Source organism: Antechinus flavipes, chromosome 1 (genome assembly GCF_016432865.1).
Source record: "Antechinus flavipes isolate AdamAnt ecotype Samford, QLD, Australia chromosome 1, AdamAnt_v2, whole genome shotgun sequence".
NCBI lineage: Eukaryota > Metazoa > Chordata > Mammalia > Dasyuromorphia > Dasyuridae > Antechinus > Antechinus flavipes.
This window is the reverse complement of record NC_067398.1, coordinates 631,537,301-631,557,313: the sequence shown is the minus strand read 5'-3', so window position 1 is coordinate 631,557,313 and position 20,013 is coordinate 631,537,301. Positions and strand designations below refer to the sequence as shown.

Here is a 20,013-nt window from a genome sequence, read left to right as displayed (position 1 = left end):
TTCGGGGGCTGTCCAAAGGTTTCCCCAGTCCTCGAAGGGCCTCGAGGATTCCTGAATTAAGCCCTTTAGATGTTTCGATGGAAGTTTCCTTCCTGTCCTTTCTTATTTAACCTGAGCACATACTCCATGGGAGCCAAGTGCAAAAGCGCGCTCTCCTCCTCCTTGGCTAATAGTAAAAGCCCAAGAAGCCACCTTCTAGTTTCGTTAGTTTACTCCTCCCCCATCTACAAACTCACATTTACAAGACCCGCACTGCGCACGCTCAGTAACATCGCTGGCTTTCATCAGCCTGGGACCTTTTTCACGCTGCCTAAACCCACCCCGCCCACAGGATCTCCCCCCCCGGATTGGTCGAGTAGAGCTGGGAAGGCGTGGGGTGGGGTAGATGGAGGAGGGGTTGGGAGAGGGAAAGAAAAAGAGACCTCGCAGTTTCTCCACTTTTATCCCGCTTCGCTCTTTGCTCGGGAAGCATACGCGCACGCGCGCGTGCGATCGAGCACGAGACTGCCGGAGAACGTGGAAGAGAGGCGCGGAGCTGGAGGGAGGGCTAGGGAGGGGGGAGCCGAAGATGAGGAAATAGGAGGGCGGGGCTGTCGTTGCCATGGTAGTTACGTCAGGCGGCGTCGGGGAGCGAACCCGACACACATACACACACACATACACATACACACGGAGATATGCACACGCACACACAAGAGGAAAAGGTCAAACTAAAGGCGAGGAGGAGACGGAAGGGAGCAGTCGCCGTTGCTGCTAGCGCGCGCCATGACGGACGCGACCTAATCCACTTCCTTCGTCCGGACGCTTCCGACCCCCTTTGACTTTACCAACCCCCCCTCCCGCCCTCGGAAGCACCCCCCTTCCTAGCGCGAGCGTGTCCACGCCCCCCTCCACCACTCCCCCCTCCCGCGGGAGCGTTATTTCGGGAACGCGCGCACGGGCGCGTGCAAGAAGGGGGGCGGGGGAATGGGAAGGGGTTCCAGGTTGGGGGGCGCTGTGGCTGCAGCTGTGGTTGCACCTCCCTATACTGGAGAGACCCGAGAGGACTGATCAGGTGAGTGCTCTAAAGGGGGGGTACTTGTCAGTGGAAGATAAGGACACCTTGTACCCCCACCCCCACTTCTTTCTAATTTGAGAGACGCTCCTGGAAGATGTAGGGGATATGCTGGGGGCGGGGGAAAGGCTAGAGAAGCTTTTGTGGGAGGGGGTCCCATATCTTCAGTTGTTGAGAGTAGGGCTGCTTGGGCTAGAGGGAGCTAAAAAAGGGCAGGACTTAAGGAAACCCCCCCTCCTCCCTTTTTCTTGGAGCCCTGGAGTTGGGTGGGCTGGGCAGGCTGGGGAGACCGGTGCAGAAGTTGGCAGAAGGCGGTCAGAGTGAAGTTGGGAACCAAGTGCCCCGTGACTCTGGAAATGATGTGTGTGGGTGAAGTGGAGGGAGTTGGAGACAACTTTATACCGTAATAAAGTCTTAAGCCAGGGCGGCTTTTTGTGGGTGAGGTGAGCCCTTCCTCTTAAGGTCTGGGAATGGGTTGTTGCCAGGTAGAAAAGCAAGAGTCGGCAAAAGACAGTAACCCTGGTATCGCTCACCGCCTCCCGGCTTTTGGAAGTAAGGTCGAGTAAAGGGGTGGGGGGAGGGAGCGGAGGGGTAGGAATCGACATTGACCAGAGTGAAATAGAGAAGGAAATGCCCAGGGACCCCTGGGATGGCTCGAGAGTAGAGTCTGGGGGAGGACAGGTAACGGGGAAGGGGAAGGCGAAAATAGCTTGGGTTCGTGGAGAGGCGCGGAGAGCGCTGGAGCGGGGCTCAGGATTGGGGACCCAGCGTGTTCTAGTTGTAGTTCTGCCACACAAAGCTTTGTGACCTTGGCCAAGAAACTTCGTCCTAGTGAGTCTCAGATGAGAGAGTAGACTAGGAATTCTCCCAGGACCCTTCAAAGTTAACAGGATCTGCAAGGTGAGCAGTAGGATTAGAAGTTGCTGGGACTGGTAACTTTAGACTGGGCATTTGGGCTGAATGGAGATTCCGAAATGGGCCCATCTCTTGCACTTGGGATGGCAAACATGCTTAGTTTGGAGAAAATCCTTAACATAGTACTGGACCTAAGGCGTGGAAGTAAGATAAGACCAGAGGGTCATGTTTGGATTAGGAGTAAATAATTTGTGAATAAGTACATCTTGGTACTGTGACTGTTGACATTTCAGTGTTTTGTGAATGTGAATTAGTAGTTTTCGGTAGTATTCATTCTGGTGTATAAAGTTGGTAGGTATGTAAATGCTTTTATTGTATATTTCTTTTGTACTTACATGGAAAATAGGATAATCTTTTTGTTTTCTTTAACATTAAAAATAATAAGCACAAATTTCCCTAAAACCTTGAAAAGAGGTAATATTTGTCAAATGAGTTTGAAGTAGCTCAGTGTTTCCTGAAAGAAAATTTGTAAGAGAATGTATAAGCAGTCATCTTTGTAATCATAAGCTTTAGAAGCCATCAGAGTGCACTTTAGTTGTAACTGCTAGGGTTTAATAGTCACATTGACCTAGTGCCACTTTCCAACTGAAGCTTTACTGAGAAATTCAGAGGGATAGTAACAGCAAAACACTTCATTATAAAGAATGTCTGGTTCTTCAGTATTAGTTTGGAAGCATTACATCACTTTAACCTCTTTAATTGTTGTAATATTAAATGTGTATTTGTGGCTATGTTGAATACAACAGTGTTGGAAAGAATTCTCTGACTAAAATGCATTTCCATATGAATTTCTGTAGGCATTTTAACTTTAATTTGTTTAATTCTTGAATTCCTTTTTTGGCTAATTTATTTTCTGAAGAATACGAATAATTTAAAAACAATTGCTTTTGTAAAAAATGTATAATCTAAACAGGTTAGATACTACTAAATTGAATAATATTAATTTTTAACATTTAAAGCTACTTTGGAAAAATTGTTTTGTGAAAGCTGTATAATGAAAATAGTGATCAAAGGGTTAATGCCGATGGAAAGTGAAGGTGATAGTGACTAGCAGGCTCAAAATATCCAAACTAACTTTTTAGTCACTAGAAGATTTATAATTAATTGAAATGCTTTTTCAGCTTCTCAATGTTATTTTTACACAAAGTTATCTCTGTAGAGGGCCCCCTGCTTTGAAATGTGGGCTCTGTGGTACTTAGCCAAAATATAAGTTCAAAGGTCTTTAGTATACAAAGTAAGAAAGGTTTTATAACTTTTAATATATACTATATGGTGGAAGTTTGTTTTGTGCTTCATACTGTGTTGTGAACCCTTTTATACTTTGTTGACACTGCCTATTGGTTTTTTAATGGGATTGTGCAGTGTGAAGAACTGTTTCATTTAATTCATAAGTCCAGGATTTTCAGAAAAGCTGAAAAGTTAAGCAACTGTAAATTTATACCTGCCTTTGGGCATCATTGTTCCTGTAAGCAGCACTTACTCAGCAATTCATCTCACTATAGGTCTTATTGACCTTGATGACATTTCAGAGGTCATGGTTTAATACAGAAACAATTTTTTGGAATAGTTTTAAACCTCAGTATAATAATATAATCTTTTTCATATTTTTTTCTTTACTGAAACCACAGCAAAAAAACAAACATTGGTACCTGATCCTCTGTTATAATACATATCTTTTTCCTCACTTTTTTTTTCTAAAAAAATAAAATTTATAAATTATTTTCCAAAGTAACTTGTATTCCCACTCCACTCCTTTTTAAAAAATAAATTTATGTGAATATATACTGAGAAAGAAGAAAGCAAAGTTGGTTGTGAATCTGCCTTTTGAAATAACTTTATCCTGATTTAAGAACACCCATATGCAAATTTACAAACATAACTTAGATGGTTATTCATAATACAAAAGGTTCCTTTGTTTTACAAAGGGATTCAAAACTAGGGTTTTTTGAAAGAATGAGATTTCTTAGTGTAGTACACTTTAAATGTGATTTGGTTGGCAGTAATTCGGTTTCACAATGTTTTATGAACATTTTTGTGGCATATAGCCAAGGAATACGTGTGTTTAGAGAGAGACAGGAACAGGGACTCACTCAGAAAAGAGACTTACAGCTAGGAGAAACCTTAGAGATAATGTGGTTCAACTCCTTCATTTTATGTTGTTGTTTTTTTTTTTTTTTTTTTTTTTTTAATTTTCTCTTTCATAGGTGTTCAGGTTAGTAGTTTTGTATTTTGTGATTCCAAATAGTGTTCCCGTTGGCTATTCAATTTGGGTGTTGTATAATTGTCATTTGATTTATGCTGTTACTTTTATTTAGTAGTAGCCTGAACTCCTACTATAACACTATTTGGTTTAGAGCAAAGTTTGTCTGAGGCAGGTCTGTCTCGGATCCTATCCAAAGAGGTTTAGTTACTCAAGTATCAAAAGCATCTTGTCATAAGATACTCCCTCCCATAAGGTGGTCCCATAGTACCCTTAGGAAATGTTAAATTGAAACTCCTGTGTGATGTAAATAGTTTTTATCTGAAATACACCTTTAAAATAAAATCCAATTATATTGAAAATATCTGCAAGATATTCTTCAGAATTAAAGCTTTATGTTGTACTAATCTAATTTTACTTAGACCCATAGATGGTTAATCTTCATTGTATACATAGGACATACTATATTAATCATGGCTCTTTGAATTTTTGCAAATGCTTATTTATATTTTCTTTGTAATTTCAGAAATTTTTCCTCTTTTGTTAGGGACTTGTGTTTATTTGAAATGGCTAAAGGAAGTTGAATGGATTGCTTTCAGAATTTAATTTTTAAACCACTTTGAGTGACCTAAAAGAAGGAATATGTAAAAATGTAACTAAAGCTTCCTATAGCAAACTTTATGTAGGTGGAGGGAGAGGAAAAGAGAGTGAATAAAACCATAGACCTAAAAAGAAGAGGAATTCCTTTTTACCCTGGTTTAGACCAAAGATATAATAGAGGTGAGTATTTTTCCAGCTTTTTTAGAGTAATCTTATGATTATCAGGAGGAAGATCGTTTATAGTGAAACCTTCATGCTGAATAAAATGAATACATATTTCAAGACTTAAAAAAAAACAATATTCATTTAAAAAGTAACGATATTGCCCTTAATGTACAAAATTATCATCATTTTAATATGGTCTAGAGAGGCTATATTTGGCATACTTAACAGTTTTCTTCATGTTTGGCTAAAGGGAATTACAAAAGTTAAAATCTGAATGATACCACTGATTCCAAAATGAATATTTTCAGTTTTTCATTTGAAAATATTAAAACAGTTGCCTATGTCTGGGGAGGGGTGGAAGAGAGAAGATTGGAGAAAATTTACTCCATGTAGCTATTTGGATCTAATTCCAAATTTTAAAATGCATGTTTTAAGTTTAAAAAACAAAAACAAAAACCTATGAACTAAATGTATGTGTGTGTGTGTACTACACAGTATGTCCATATAATTCAATGAATGGAACAATGATTAGAAAGATGCATAATAATCTTAAATAGAATTAGTCATAGTTCTTTAAATAGTTCACTTATTTTTCTTGTCTACAAATGGAATCAAAAAAATACTTTGTAAAACTAGGACTGATTTGTATAAAATAACAGTAAAAGTTTTGGAGAGAGTTGAAAATGCTGTCACAAGCTCATCTTATTTTTAGCATGATGTTTGTTAAATTGTTATGTTTTTTAAAACTCCCTTATATGTTTAATATTTGGAACTAGAATAAAGTTATGGAGGTAATTTTAAAAATGGATTTTAGCTTATAGTTTAAGCTCCTAAAATTAAATTTCTTCCCTCATGTCCCTACTTAGGAGATTTTTTTTTTTTACATTACATTTACATTTACAGCTCTAATGATGTTAAATGCTGGGCATCTTAGCTATAATAACAATAGAAAGTTTGTTTTTTAATAACGTTCTTCATGTTTTCTCCCAACTGTTCCATTTGTATTTTAAGTTAAACATTGTTTTCATTGTAGTTACCAAGGGCACTTTAATCAAGTTTAATAGAAAGCTTTTGCATTTTCTTTAAAGAGTAAAGAACTAAACACAGCACTTTTTTTGTTAAACATTTTAATTTAATGATAATTTTAGATCTAATTTTAAGCTAATTTTAATTAGTATGAACAATGATAACGACATATTTAAAAAAAAAGAAAAAATTTTCATGTCATTTAAGTGTTTTTCAAATGTTCTCCATATTGGAATTATCTATTATCTAACTTGTAATCCTGAGAATTTTTTTAAATCTAGAAATCAGCATTTTCTCATTATTAAACCTGGAATGAGAATAATTAACATTTATGTAGCACTTCATAAAAACCCCTTTACATGTATTATCTCCTTTGATTCTGGTCTTTACAACAGCTTTGTGTGGTAAGTATTACTACCAAACTCACCTTGCAGAGAGGTTAAGTGATTTATCTAGAGTCACACAGCTAGTAGGATTTGAAATTCAGGTCTAGCCATCTATCTACGGATCCTCCACCTGACCTGGAGATCAAGCTTATCTTACCTCCTTGTTTTACATATGAGGGAGCTGAGGCTCTGAAAAGGAAAATGACTTATAACAAATTGAGAAGGCTTGCAAAAAAAGAAGTCTTCTGTCACCCAGAACATATGCCCCTCCATATGTTTAAAATATATATAAAACAAAATACATTTTTAAAAATTATCACATTTTTCTGATTTATAAACAAATGCTTTTTTGAAAATACTGTTGGTTTTTTTTTTTTTAATGATTATATAGCAGTTCTAAGCTGCATTAGTTTATATGAGCATACTCTTAATTTATATTATGATATAAAGACACATAAAAACAAATAACTATAATGGAATAATAACTTGTATTTGTCAGTTTAAGAAACTTGAAATGTATCCAAAAATAACATTTTAATTATGAATTGCTGGATTAACTTGAGAGTGTCACACGGAAATGATATTAAGTTTTAATTTAGTTTCTGTTTTATGATAATCTTTGGCATGTGGATAATATAAGTACAGAATATGTTTTAGTTAACTGATGAATTTATGGTTTGCCTCCTCATACCCCTTCTTTAAAATTGGCTTTTAGCCAAACAACATCAGAAATATTACTGTATGATATTCATAGTGGACTGTGTTTTTTCAGTTTCTTATCTGAAAGAGAAAAGAAATGAGAACTATGTAAGATAACACTGAGCACTGACCAAAAGTTTCCTATAACTTTTTAGGTTGAGTGTTGAACAATTATTTTGAATGTTTGTTTTTAATCTATAGTATCTAGATAAAGGAGATTGTATTTGAAAACAATTCATCAGAATTTGTAAGTTTGTTAAAATGTTAAAATGTAAGAATTAAAATGAAAAAAGGAGTTTTGTAGAAAGTGAATTAGGTGACAAGTAAAAGTCTATTGAATTTATTCTTATTGTTTTCCCAAGATTACAATTTTACTTTATTTGTTTATGCAGGTCTGTTGTTCAGTGGTCAGTGATTCACTATAGTCATACGATTTGAAAGTTATTAAAATAAGACTAACCCAGTCCTTAAAAAGTTTGTTTTAACTACTACTATACTTTTAAAAGACCAGAGAGATTTGAAACAATTTTCTCACTGATTATTATTCTGGATGATCATAATTAAATTTTAAAAGTACTGAATTTTATAAGATGGGAGAAAAGAAGAAAGGGTAACAAGCATTCAGGGGAAGTACTTATATATACAAATCAGCCTTGGAAATCCAGGGTCATTGGTTTGCCAAGCATGCTTATAATTGTTTATTTGCAAGCTGAGGGGGAATGGTGAAAGAGATATCATAACTTCTTATACTATAACATTTATTAATTATTTAAGTGTTAGGATATGTGTCTAGAGGGGAAAAAAGTAAAGAAAAACTGTGTATTGCCTTAGGTCTAACCAATCACAAGACTCCAAATTGGGTTTCCAAGGGCCCTAGGACCTTGAGGATTTCTGTGGAAGGAATTGAGAAAAACTTAGCATGGGGCCTTCCCTTCAGTCTTCTTCCCTCCCCTCAAGCACAAACAGGAAAGGTGGAGCTGATGCAGGGATGTGAGAAGTTAGAACCTCCTGCCATTAGAGAGTATTGTGATAATAATTTGGGGAAAAAATGTCTCTGTAGTTCTGATAGAGATTGCCTAGAACAAGCATGGTGTCGTGATAAAATTGTGTGATCTGGCATCTTGGATTTGTTGATCCAAGGACTTACTGTCAAGTGGAATAAGATACCTTTATTTCATTGATGACGAACTCCCAAGGGGTTGAAGTGAAGAATCTGAGATCATAGAGCTAGTTCTCTTCTGAGTTCTGAAGCCACAGACTCCCTTGAATACTAGTAAAGCGATCTTTCCCTTATACTATGTAGAAAAATGATTATGTTGATTCATTACTTTTGAATGGGAAGTAGCTAAATTATTTTAAAGTCAAGGCTTTTCCACTTACTACTTGTATGACTTTTAGCAATTCACTTAACCTATCTAGGCTTCAGTTTTCTTATCTATAGGTTGAGGTTAAATTATTTAACCTTAAAACTACTTAACCTCTTCCTACTTTAATTTCATGATTCTACATTTATTTTGTTATAGCGTTATGTTTTCAACAAATAATCCTTAAATACTTATATATCCCTTTAAGATTTGCAAAAGGCTTTTACGATAATGAATCTCATTTTACTCTTACAACAAGCTTCAGGAGGTAGGTGCTATTCCTCATGTTATAGATGGGAAAACTGAGGCAGAGATTAAGTTGAACTCGAATCCTTCTGACTCAAGTCCAGTACTCTCTGCACTCTGCCACATAGCTGCCTTTTGAACTTTTCAGATCAAAAAGTAGTAAGGCACTTAAGAACAAGGACCATATATCATTTATCTCCCTCGATTTCTAGTATATATTATGCTTTACAGATTATGGACATGTAATATTTCCTGAATTGGTCAATATTTAATATTGATAACCACTATTTAATGAGCAAATGGCATATTAAAGACATAGTGCTGGTGTTTTATCAGGGAGTAAGGGTAGAAAACAGAAAAATGATATCCTTTTGCAAGTTGAATTGAACGGCCTCTAAGGCCATCATCAACTCTGAGATTCTATATGTTATAAGACAAAAAGGAATGGGGGAGGACATTTATTCAGTGCTTACTATATGCCAAGCACAGTACTAATGACTAGGGATATAAATAGAAAAGGAAGATAATCCATTCTCTCAAAGAACTCACAGTCTAATTGTCTAAAAGACAGCACACATGGACAATTTTAACAAATCTGGAAGGTCCAAAGTTATAGAAAAGTCCAATGGTCCTTAGGGTACATTAACAAATCAGATGGTAATACATCTTTAATGTCATTTCCACCACAAAATCTTATTTATTTCTTATGTCGAATCATTTAAGGGAAGACAAGATGTTCATTTGATTCTTACAACAACACTGTGAGGTAAGTTATTATTGACATTTTACAGTTGAGGAAACTGAGTCAGAACAAGTTTAAGTGATAAGTAAATTTACTAAGCTAATAAGAGTCTGAGATAGTAAACTCAGCTAGTAGGAGTCTGAGATCAAACTTGAACTTACATATTAGTTCGAGATCCAGTGCTTTATCCACTGTGTCTGAGGTCAAATTTGAACTCGGGTCTTTTTAGGTCCAGACCCAAAGCTTTGTCCACTGTGTCTGAAGTCAAATTTGAACTCAGGTTTTCTTGGTTCCAGCCCCAGTGCTTCATGCACTGTGTCACCTAGTTGCCTTGAGAGTGCCAAGGTCTCTGGGGGTGAGGATTGTTATTAGTTAGGTATAATGCTTAGGAAGGAAGCAAGGACTACAGAACGCATAGAAGCAGTTAGCCAGCATCTCCATAGTGCTTCCTGCCAGAATTGATTCTTGCCAGAGCTGGACCAGAAGTCTGAGAGGTGCTGCCATTCTTGGGGCTCTTGGGTTTATCTGACTGATAGTAGAAGTTGGTGTTTGTGGCAAGGAAAGTGGGCCAATTCTCCATAGAAATCGAACCCCCCCTTGATGATGGCTGTGGAGCCCAGGCTGCATGCATGATTGGTGGTTTTGAGGGCACTCTTGTTTCCAAGGCCCTTGACTTCATGGTTCTGGCTAATTAATCTGCATGGTGGTCTGAGGAGACTTAGAAATACAAAAATTAGTTTAATCAGGGAGAATATTCAAATAAACTGATGATTGGGATTAATTTCTTATATTTATGAAAGTTAAGAAATCCCTTTTATATATAATAATATTATGAGGCTTCTAACGATTTTGGTTAATATACTAGTTTCAGTAGCAGCACTTTTTTATGGTATAAAATATCCTCACTAAGATAAGTTAAAGTAGTACAGTACTTTTCTTCCTTTTCTAACCATTTCATCATATTTATCAGTGATTTATATAATAGCATTCTGTCAGACTTACAGGTAAAACAGAGATGGGAAGGATAACTAAAATATTGTATTAAAAAAAGAGTTTAATCCAGAAGATTTTGAGAATCTAGAATGTTGGATCTTATCTAATAAGGTGAAATGTCAAGTTTTACATTAGGATTCAGAATTAATCTTAAAAAGTACAAGATGGCAGTTATAACTAGACAGCACATTTTCTGAAAAAATATTCAGTGATTTCAGTGGACTTTAAGTTCATATAGGTCAGTTTGTGATTGATATGTGAGCTGGAAAATATATGCAGTCTGTGCCAGGTGTGTGTGCCAACTATTGAGGGTATGAAGATAAAAACAAAATATTACCTAACCTCCAGAAGTTATGTTCTATTAGGGCAAATAATGTGTACATAGAAAGGAATACAAAATAAATCCGAAGTAAAAATAATTCTAGAGGATCTAAGCAGCGGAAGTGGATCAGGAAATGAGGTATTTTTAAAAGTTGGAGGTGAAGATAGTATAATCTTGCCATGAGGGACAGCTTATACAAAAGCACAGAAAGGATAATTAGATTTCTTCATAGTAGGATTAGCAAATAGGCTCATTTTGATGGAATATTGAGTGAGAAACAAAAGAATTGGAGGGTATGACAATTTCAAATACTTGAAAAGTATTTGGAATAAGAGAATTCCTGCTTGATTCCAGGGGGAAGAAAAGTACCATTAGTGGTAAAGGTTACAAAGAAATAAAATTAGACATGGTAAATGGAAAAACTTTTTCATTATTAGGAGCAAACCAGCAGTGGAACAGGCAGTATTAGAAGGCAGTGGGTTCCGCTTCAAGTTGTCTTCAAGCAATCTACATGACCACTTGGGTATGTTTTTGAGATGGATTTTTTTTTTTTAGCTTTTTATTTTCAAAACATTTGAATAGTTTTCAGCATTCACTCTTGCAAAACTATGTGTTCCAGATTTTTTCTCCCTCTCTTCTTCTCACCTCTCCCCTAGACAGAAACCTTCTAATATATGTTAAACATGTGCAGTTCTTCCATACTTATTTCCACAATTATCATGCTATACAAGAAAAATCAGATCATGAAGGTGAAAAATAAGAAAACAAAAAGTAAGCAAACAACAAAAAAGATAAAAATACCATGTTGTGATCCCCATTTGGTCCCATAGTCATTTCTCTGGGTGCAGATGGCTCTCTTTAATCATAAGTCCTTTGGAACTGGCCTGAATCATCTTGCTATTGAAAAGAGCCATGTCCATCAGAATTGATCGTTGTATAATATTGATGTTGCTGTGTACAGTGATCTCCTCGTTCTGCTCATTTCACTTAGCATCAGTTCGTGTAAGTCTCTCTAGGCCTCTCTGAAATCATCCTCCTGATCGTTTCTTGCAGTACAATAATATTCCATAGCAATCATATACCATAACTTATTCAGCCATTCTCCAACTGATCGACATCCATTCAGTTTCCAGTTCCTTGCCACTACAAAAAGGGCTGCCACAAACATTTTTGCGCTTGTGTGTCCCTTTCCCTTCCTTATGATCTCGTTGGGATATAAGCCCAGTAGAAACACTGCTGGATCAAAGGGTATGCACAGTTTGATAACCCTTTGGTCGTAATTCCAAAATGCTGTACAGAATGATTGGATCTGTTCACAACTCCACCAACATGCATTAGTGTCCCAGTTTTCTCATATCCCCTCCAATATTTATTGTTATCTTTTTGAGTTGGATTCTTTTATATATAAATTGGATTAGGTAGTCCCTGAGATCTCTTTCAGTTCTAAAATTGGCATTCTTTTCTGACTTTTTTTGGTTGCTATATCTCCTGTAGTATAAACAAGTCATTGCATTAAAAAATTTTTTTTCTATTTTTGAAGTCTTACCATTTCTTTAACAGGCAGATTAGTGTATTCAATTCACATACTTTCTTGTGAAATAATAGACCACTTCAATCAGAATGAGTTGGGAAGAAAGTAGAAACTACATTCTCCTGACTTTTAGAGCTGAGTATGGTATTTTTGCCACCTGTACTGCTCTAGCTGGTACTCATAAACCTTAGGTAAAAAAACTCTGATGAGTATGAGAAACAAGTACACATGGCTTTTACATAATTTATGGAAACCCAACAATATTGAAAACTTCAGTATTGTACATTAATTAGAACCAACAGGGTTTGGCATTTTGCTTTCCTTTTTAACTTCAGATTTATCTATACTCTGAATCAATCTATTCTCTTTGCCTATGTCCCAAAGAAAGACCTGTTGGTTTTTATATATGAACTTAACATATTAGGTGGCTTCTGTCTAGGGGTGAGGTGAGAGAAAGAAAGGGAGAAAAAATTTGGTTTTGTAAGGGTGACCAGAAGACCTGGTTTTGCATTTTGTCTCTAGACAAACCTTAAAACATTACATAAATGTGAGATTATTATTATTGATAAAGTTGATTTCATTTCTGTTGAAGAAATATGTCATGAACCCAACACTTCTGTGAAACCTTCCCTTCCCTCCCTCTCCTTTCCCCCTCTCCTCCTCCCCAAGGCTCTTGAATTTAAGGGACTTGCCCAGGGCCACACAGCTAGGCACTATTAAGTGTTCTTGAATGCCACATTTAAACTTAGGTTCTCTTCACTCTAGGGCTGGTACTCTGTATTTCTCATCTAGCTGCCCCTGAAACTTCTTTCATAAGTTTTTTATAAACAGACCAACATTCTATATAAAATATGCTGGGAAGGGGGAACTGTCAAAAATGTAACACATTAATTTTTTTTTAAATTTAAATTTTATTTTATTTAATAATAACTTTGTATTGACAGAATCCATGCCAGGGTAATTTTTTACAACATTATCCCTTGCACTCGCTTATGTTTCGATTTTTCCCCTCCCTCCCTCCACCCCGCCCCCCCCAAGATGGCAAGCAGTCCTATATATGTTAAATATGTTGCAGTATATCCTAGATACAATACATATTTGCAGAACCGAACAGTTCTCCTGTTGCACAGGGAGAATTGGATTCAGAAGGTAAAAAAATAACTCGGGAAGAAAATCAAAAATGCAAATAGTTCACATTCGTTTCCCAGTGTTCCTTCTTTGGGTGTAGCTGTTTCTGTCCATCATTTATCCATTGAAACTCAGTTAGGTCTCTTTGTCATAGAAATCAACTTCCATCAGAATACATCCTCATACAATATCGTTGTCAAAGTGTATAATGATCTCCTGGTTCTGCTCATCTCACTTAGCATCAGTCCATGTAGGTCTCTCCAAGCCTCTCTGTATTCATCCTGCTGGTCATTCCTTACAGAGCAATAATATTCCATAACATTCATATACCACAATTTACCCAGCCATTCTCCAATTGATGGGCATCCATTCATTTTCCAGTTTCTAGCCACTACAAACAGGGCTGCTACAAACATTTTGGCACATACAGGTCCCTTTCCCTTTTTTAGTATCTCTTTGGGGTATAAGCCCAATAGAAACACTGCTGGATCAAAGGATATGCACATTTTGATAACTTTTTGGGCATAATTCCAGATTGCTCTCCAGAATGGTTGGATTCGTTCACAACTCCACCAACAATGCATCAGTGTCCCCGCTTTCCCGCATCCCCTCCAACATTCATCATTATTTTTTCCTGTCATCTTAGCCAATCTGACAGGTGTGTAGTGATATCTCAGAGTTGTCTTAAATTGCATTTCTCTGATCAATAGTGATTTGGAACACTCTTTCATGTGAGTAGTAATAGTTTCAATTTCATCATCTGAAAATTGTCTGTTCATATCCTTTGACCATTTATCAATTGGAGAATGGCTTAATTTTTTATAAATTTGAGTCAGTTCTCTATATATTTTGGAAATGAGGCCTTTATCAGAACCTTTAATTGTAAAGATGTTTTCCTAGTTTGTTGCTTCCCTACTAATCTTGTTTGCATTCGTTTTGTTTGTACAAAGGCTTTTTGATTTGATATAATCAAAATTTTCTATTTTGTGATCAGTAATGGTCTCTAGTTCATCTTTGGTCACAAATTTCTTTCTCCTCCACAAGTCTGAGAGATAAACTATCCTATGTTCCTCTAATTTATTTATAATCTCGTTCTTTATGCCTAGATCATGGACCCATTTTGATCTTATCTTGGTATATGGTGTTAAGTGTGGGTCCTTGCCTAATTTCTGCCATACTAATTTCCAGTTATCCCAGCAGTTTTTATCAAATAATGAAATCTGATCCCAAAAGTTAGAATCTTTGGTAACACATTAATTTTTGTCTTCTAAGATTTTACTTGAGCCAGGTTCTGTCTTAATTATAAATCTAGTATCTCTTCCTCCTAATTCCCAAACCCCATGAACAAGTATTGTGTCCCATTCTTCATGACTTGTTTAAGATTTTCTTGACAAAGATACTGGGTTTGCCATTTCCTTCTCCAGTTCATTTTAGAGATGAAGTACTGAGACAAACAGATTAAGTGACTTTTCCAGGGTCACACAGCTAGTCAGTGTCAGACCAAATTGGAACTCTGGGAGAAGAGGCTTCCTTCTGACTCCAGAGCTGGCCTTTCTCCAAGAGCCACCTAGCTATCCTGTTTTATATAGAGTGGGGACTTAATAAATGTTTTTGTTATTTTAAGTTATGTATTTTTAAAAGATTGATTTCTTTTTACAATAAAATGTATCTGGAGAATGCCCTAACAGTTTGCTATCGCAGCAATCATAATGTAAACAGAAAGTATGTTTTATGACAAGCATTCTAAGTTACATTAAAGAATGTGAAGTGAATAGAAATGTTCACGTAAGTTGATCATACAGCAATATGTTCTTTTAATTGGTTCTTTGATTCTTAGCATAAGCTATATTTTCCCAAATGCTGTAAGCAAGAATTTCTATGTATGATAGTCCATCATGGTGGGGTCTTCCCTTAACCTCTTCTTGTAAGGATTCTGGGAATTAAGCCACAGAAGAAAAAAATAACTTTTAGGATTATTAGTAAAGTTTAGACCAAGTCTATTTCCTTTACAACGATACAAGAAGTTATGAATGTTTTGTATTATGATTAACCTGAAGTTTTCATTTTTCTTTAGCAAAATGTCTTCCTATATCATTTTTACAGATTCATAAAGCCAGAGTGTCTTTGCTTAGTTTTGTCATGAAAAAGAATTAAAATACTGAAGTATTTAAAAACTTTATAATTCCTGTCTTGTGTTTTTATATTACCTTTATTTCCAAATATATACTTCCCACTCCTCTACTTGGTGAGCCATTCTTTTATTTCTCCATTTTTCAAATGCCTTAAAGAAGAGTTGCTCATGTATTAAAATAGTTCAAATTTAAATATAAAATTAGTGCTAACTAAATTATAAGTAAGTGCAGTACTTTATTTCTCTAATCTTTTTTACCATTTTAAAGTAAGAAAGATGATTTTATGTGAGTGCAGAAGGAATTTGTTATGTAAAAAGTATTATGTTTAAATCCTTTGTTGTTTGCTGCAACATGAGCGTAGTTCTACTGAATATCAAAATTGGTGATCCTGTGCTACCAGTTTTTTCCAAGTAGTTGGGAGTGCTGGCCTGTTCCATCCCAACATCCCTTGTTTAAGGTCAGTGAATATTTCCTGTTATTTGAGTAGGATACCTATTGTCTGGGTAGTTTAGATTTGTTCAGAATCTAAGACCTGAGTATAAATTCCAGTTCTGGTCAAATGAACCTCAGTTTCCTCATCTGTAAAGTTTGAGAACTGAATTAAGTTAGGGGTTACCAAATTTTTTTTTGGTTTACATGTTCATCATATCTCAGTTTTTTCATGCAGCTTCTTGACCAAAATAAATACTTAATAATTCCATTTATTAAATCCAAACAACTAAATGAATATTTTTGTCCTAAGAACTTAGTAACTGTTTGGAAAACTAACATAATTTGAAAGAAAATTATATATCACTGTTAATGTTTTATTTCATTCACAATTAATAATGGAATTATGGATTTCTTTGGGCACTGCACCACTTACTAGAATCAATTTTGGATACCATCATTGATTTTCTTTTTCTTTTTCTTTTTTTTTTTTTAAGTTTTTAAATTTATTTTAAACTTAAGTACAAAATAAGAAAAGGGGGAAAAAAAACATTGCCATGTATACTGTAGAACATGAGAGGATTCAATATAAAGCAATAAATTTCCATTTCAGCAAAACTTAGATAATAAATATATACTGTTTTCAAAGCTATCTAGCTTTTCATTGCTTTCTTGTAGGTTCTTTTGTTTTCTGCTGTGCACTTTTTAGTTTTCCCTTCCATATCCCTCCCCTTTGCAAAAAGTTAGGTGTGGATTATGCACATACATATATACATATATCTACATATATATTTATACACATATGTCTAAGACTGTTGTGCTTACTTTAATTTGATATCTTTTTCTCTGGAGGTAGGTGGCATCTTTTATAATTCAATTCTTTACATGCTTTGCTAAATCAACTAGCTAATTTCTTTTCCTAGACCACAGCAGTATTCCAACCTAATCACATTCTATCTGAGAGATGTTTGTAAGCCTCCTCCTTCCCCATTTTCCTGCATTCCTTCTATTCTTAACTGCGTAGGTTTTATTTAGACAAGAAAATTTTAATTTAAAATTTTGCACTTCCACAATGCTCTTACCTTATAAAATGATTTAAAGCCTGAACTATTTTTGAACAACTAAATCTACTTCCTTTACATCTTTTTCCCCTGGTTTCTTTGAGGTTGCTGACCTTTTGTTCTTCTCATTAAATTCTGCTATTTTTTCTAACGCAATAAAATAATTTTTTAAAAATAATTTAATTGGGGTTGCATTACACAAATAGATTATTTAGGTAAAATTGTCATTTAAAAAAACTATTGACTTTACCTACCCATGAACAATAAATATTACTTCAATTATTTAGATGTAATTTTATTTGTATAAAAAATGTTTTATATTTATATCTATATAACTCTTGTTATCTATTTTGGCAGGTAAATTCTTCCATGCTTTATACCTTTACTTCTACTCACTACCTTGCCTTCCTTTCTATTAACCTCTAAGAATTTCCACCTTATCCTCTCTCTCCACCCTATCTTCTGGACCTCTTGTTTCTCATTGGAAAAGTAGTTCATGCAATGTTCACTAGATGTTCATTGTTTCTTTGTTTCTCTTGAAAATTTAACACCTCTGTTTTTAAGTTCTTGGTGGCACCTTAGTATACATTTTGGGAACTGTAGGACTAAGGAATGTTTCTGGTCCCTTTCAGTTCTGACATTATATAAGTTTCTGTGTCAATTGCCCATTGTCTTTACATGCTTTGTCTAGATTCTTTTTGCTGATAGGCTGCCATCTATATTTGTCACCTCTGACCTTCTCCATTGCTCTTTACCTGAAATCTAATAGAGAGGTTTTTAAGTATTGTTTTTTTCATTGATTGCAGAGTGAACATGAATAAGCTTATGCTCCCAGAGTTTATTGTAGATCATTGTAGGCTACACTATGTCATTCATGTTCAACTTGCTTATACCAGTGAAGGTGAAACCAGTCTTGAGAAGCTTTGAATCGTTTGAGTCTATTTTCTGACCTCATGTTGTTGACTGAGATAACATTGCTATCTTTAAATCATCTCTTAACACCAAGCTTTGTGGGAAGTGATTCCTTTGAGTCTATTTAATTTTTTTCAAGAGTTGATCCATCTTATGTCCATTATATATATAACTTCATTTCTGCATTTGGTGTTTATTTCATTAATGGTGCATTTATACTGAATTTACTTCACTATTGTACATTCAAGTATATTAAAGCTGCTATTGTTTCTACTGATTCAAATACCATTTGTAATTCACAAAAATATAGCAAAAGGATTTTTTTGAACTTTAATCATAAATTGGTTGTTTTATTTTTACTAATAGCTTACGTTCTCCTCAGTACAGAGAGATGTGTATATTTCTACAACGGAATTTAAAAAAAAAAATTTTTTTTTGTACCCCAAAGAAGTTGTGCTTAAGTACCGGTAAGATTTGACTTAAAACTTTAAATATTTTAAATCCTTAAGGCAGTAAAAGGGAATTTTTGAGTTTGCTTCGTGACAGCTTTAAGAGAAGAGGGTGATGAAGAAAAGTAGTTTGTAGGCTGCCAACTTTTTGTTTGTTTGTTTGTTTTTAATACTCCATGCTATTAGGCTAGGAATTGAGTAGGAGGAAAGCGGGCTGGATTACATTTGGGAAATTATACAGTGCTTTTAATAACCCCACTCTTCTCTATGAAACAAAGGCCCATCTTTTAAACAATGATAGTCTTTCTATGATGCTGAAAGACTGCGAGTCATGGAATACCATGCTCATTGAAAAAATAAAATTGTGGGTCACTTAAAGGGCAGTAAAAAAGCATGCTGTGCATGAATAGACTACAACATATAACTAATGATGAACTGAACAGGAAAAAGTTCTGTAAAGGATATTATCAGAGAGATATATTAATTGGCAAAAGATTCAGATTGTCAGAGAGTGATAACTGCTGTATAAGTTGAGTGCTTCATTGAAAGCTTCAATACTAAGAACCTTATAAGGATACTGAAATTTATAGGAGAACATAATAAAGAAGAGACAATTAGGTGGCTCAATGGAGAGAACACTGGATCTGGAGTCAGGAAGAAAGGTTCAGAATGCTTTAGACACTAGACACTTGAGACACTAGTGTGTCCCTGAATAAATTACTTAATGTCTGTTTGCCTAAATCTGCTCGAGAAAGAAAGGGCAAACCACTTCATTATCTTTGCCAAGAAAACCCCATGGACAGATATAGAGTGATATGGTACATGGGATTATAAAGTGTCAGACACAACTAAACAAATGAACAACAAAATGGATGAGCATCCAACCACATGGAATAAGAGATTATAGATAGGCTATCACTTTTATTGTTGGAGAGAATAATGACATTAATGAAATTACAAATTCACTTGAAGTGTAGAAATCAGTTTAACATGAAAATTTAGTGCAACCTGTATGTGTCTGTATGTCTATATGTGTTGGGTTTACTAACTGGTTTTTAAGCACTAGCTGGGTTGTCTTCTCTGAGTTTCTGCTGCTCTGCTATCAAGACAGCTTCAAATGTGTGGGGGTTATGCCATGTGCTAAGAAGAATAAGCTCTTACATTATTATCCTTTGTGGTTTGCAAAGTATTTTATAAATGTCAATTCAATTTTTCTTTGTAAACAATCCTGTGTGTTAGGTACTATTTATTCTCATTTTACAGAAAAGGAAATTAAGTCGGACAGAGGTTAAGTGGCTTGTCTAATCACAAAGCTAGTATCCAAGGCCAACTTAGAATTCTAATTTTACTAACTTCAGGTCTAGTTCATATCATTTAGCTGCCTCTATATTACAATTAAGAGAGGACACAAAGAAATTAAGTGTAAAAGTTGTAGAATTTAGAGTTGAGAAGAAATCTCAAGGTTATCCAATTCTAGCTTTCTCACTTCAAGTAGATATGAATTAGGCAACTGCAACTCACAGAAGTTAAGTATCTTACCTAAATAGTGAGTGGCAATTATTTCTTTGCCTTAACTCAAGAGATGAGAGAGAGAAATTAATTGAACTAAGAGTTAAAAATAAGCATGCATCTTTTGGAGCATCAGGACGACACAAGCTT

The 20,013-nt window shown here is 35.3% G+C and overlaps 1 long non-coding RNA gene across 3 annotated transcripts in view; it reads left to right on the top strand.

Annotated features, from left to right (window-relative positions):
• The first annotated feature begins 386 nt into the window (after positions 1-386).
• The window catches only part of LOC127544476 (uncharacterized), a 92,891-nt gene continuing 73,264 nt past the window's right edge, over positions 387-20,013 (top strand). Inside the window, exon 1 of one of the 3 annotated variants that reach the window (XR_007949453.1) lies at positions 387-1,054. This is a non-coding gene — a long non-coding RNA (uncharacterized LOC127544476). The remainder of the gene's footprint in view (positions 1,055-20,013) is intronic. The other 2 variants (XR_007949451.1, XR_007949452.1) reach the window with 2 other exon arrangements.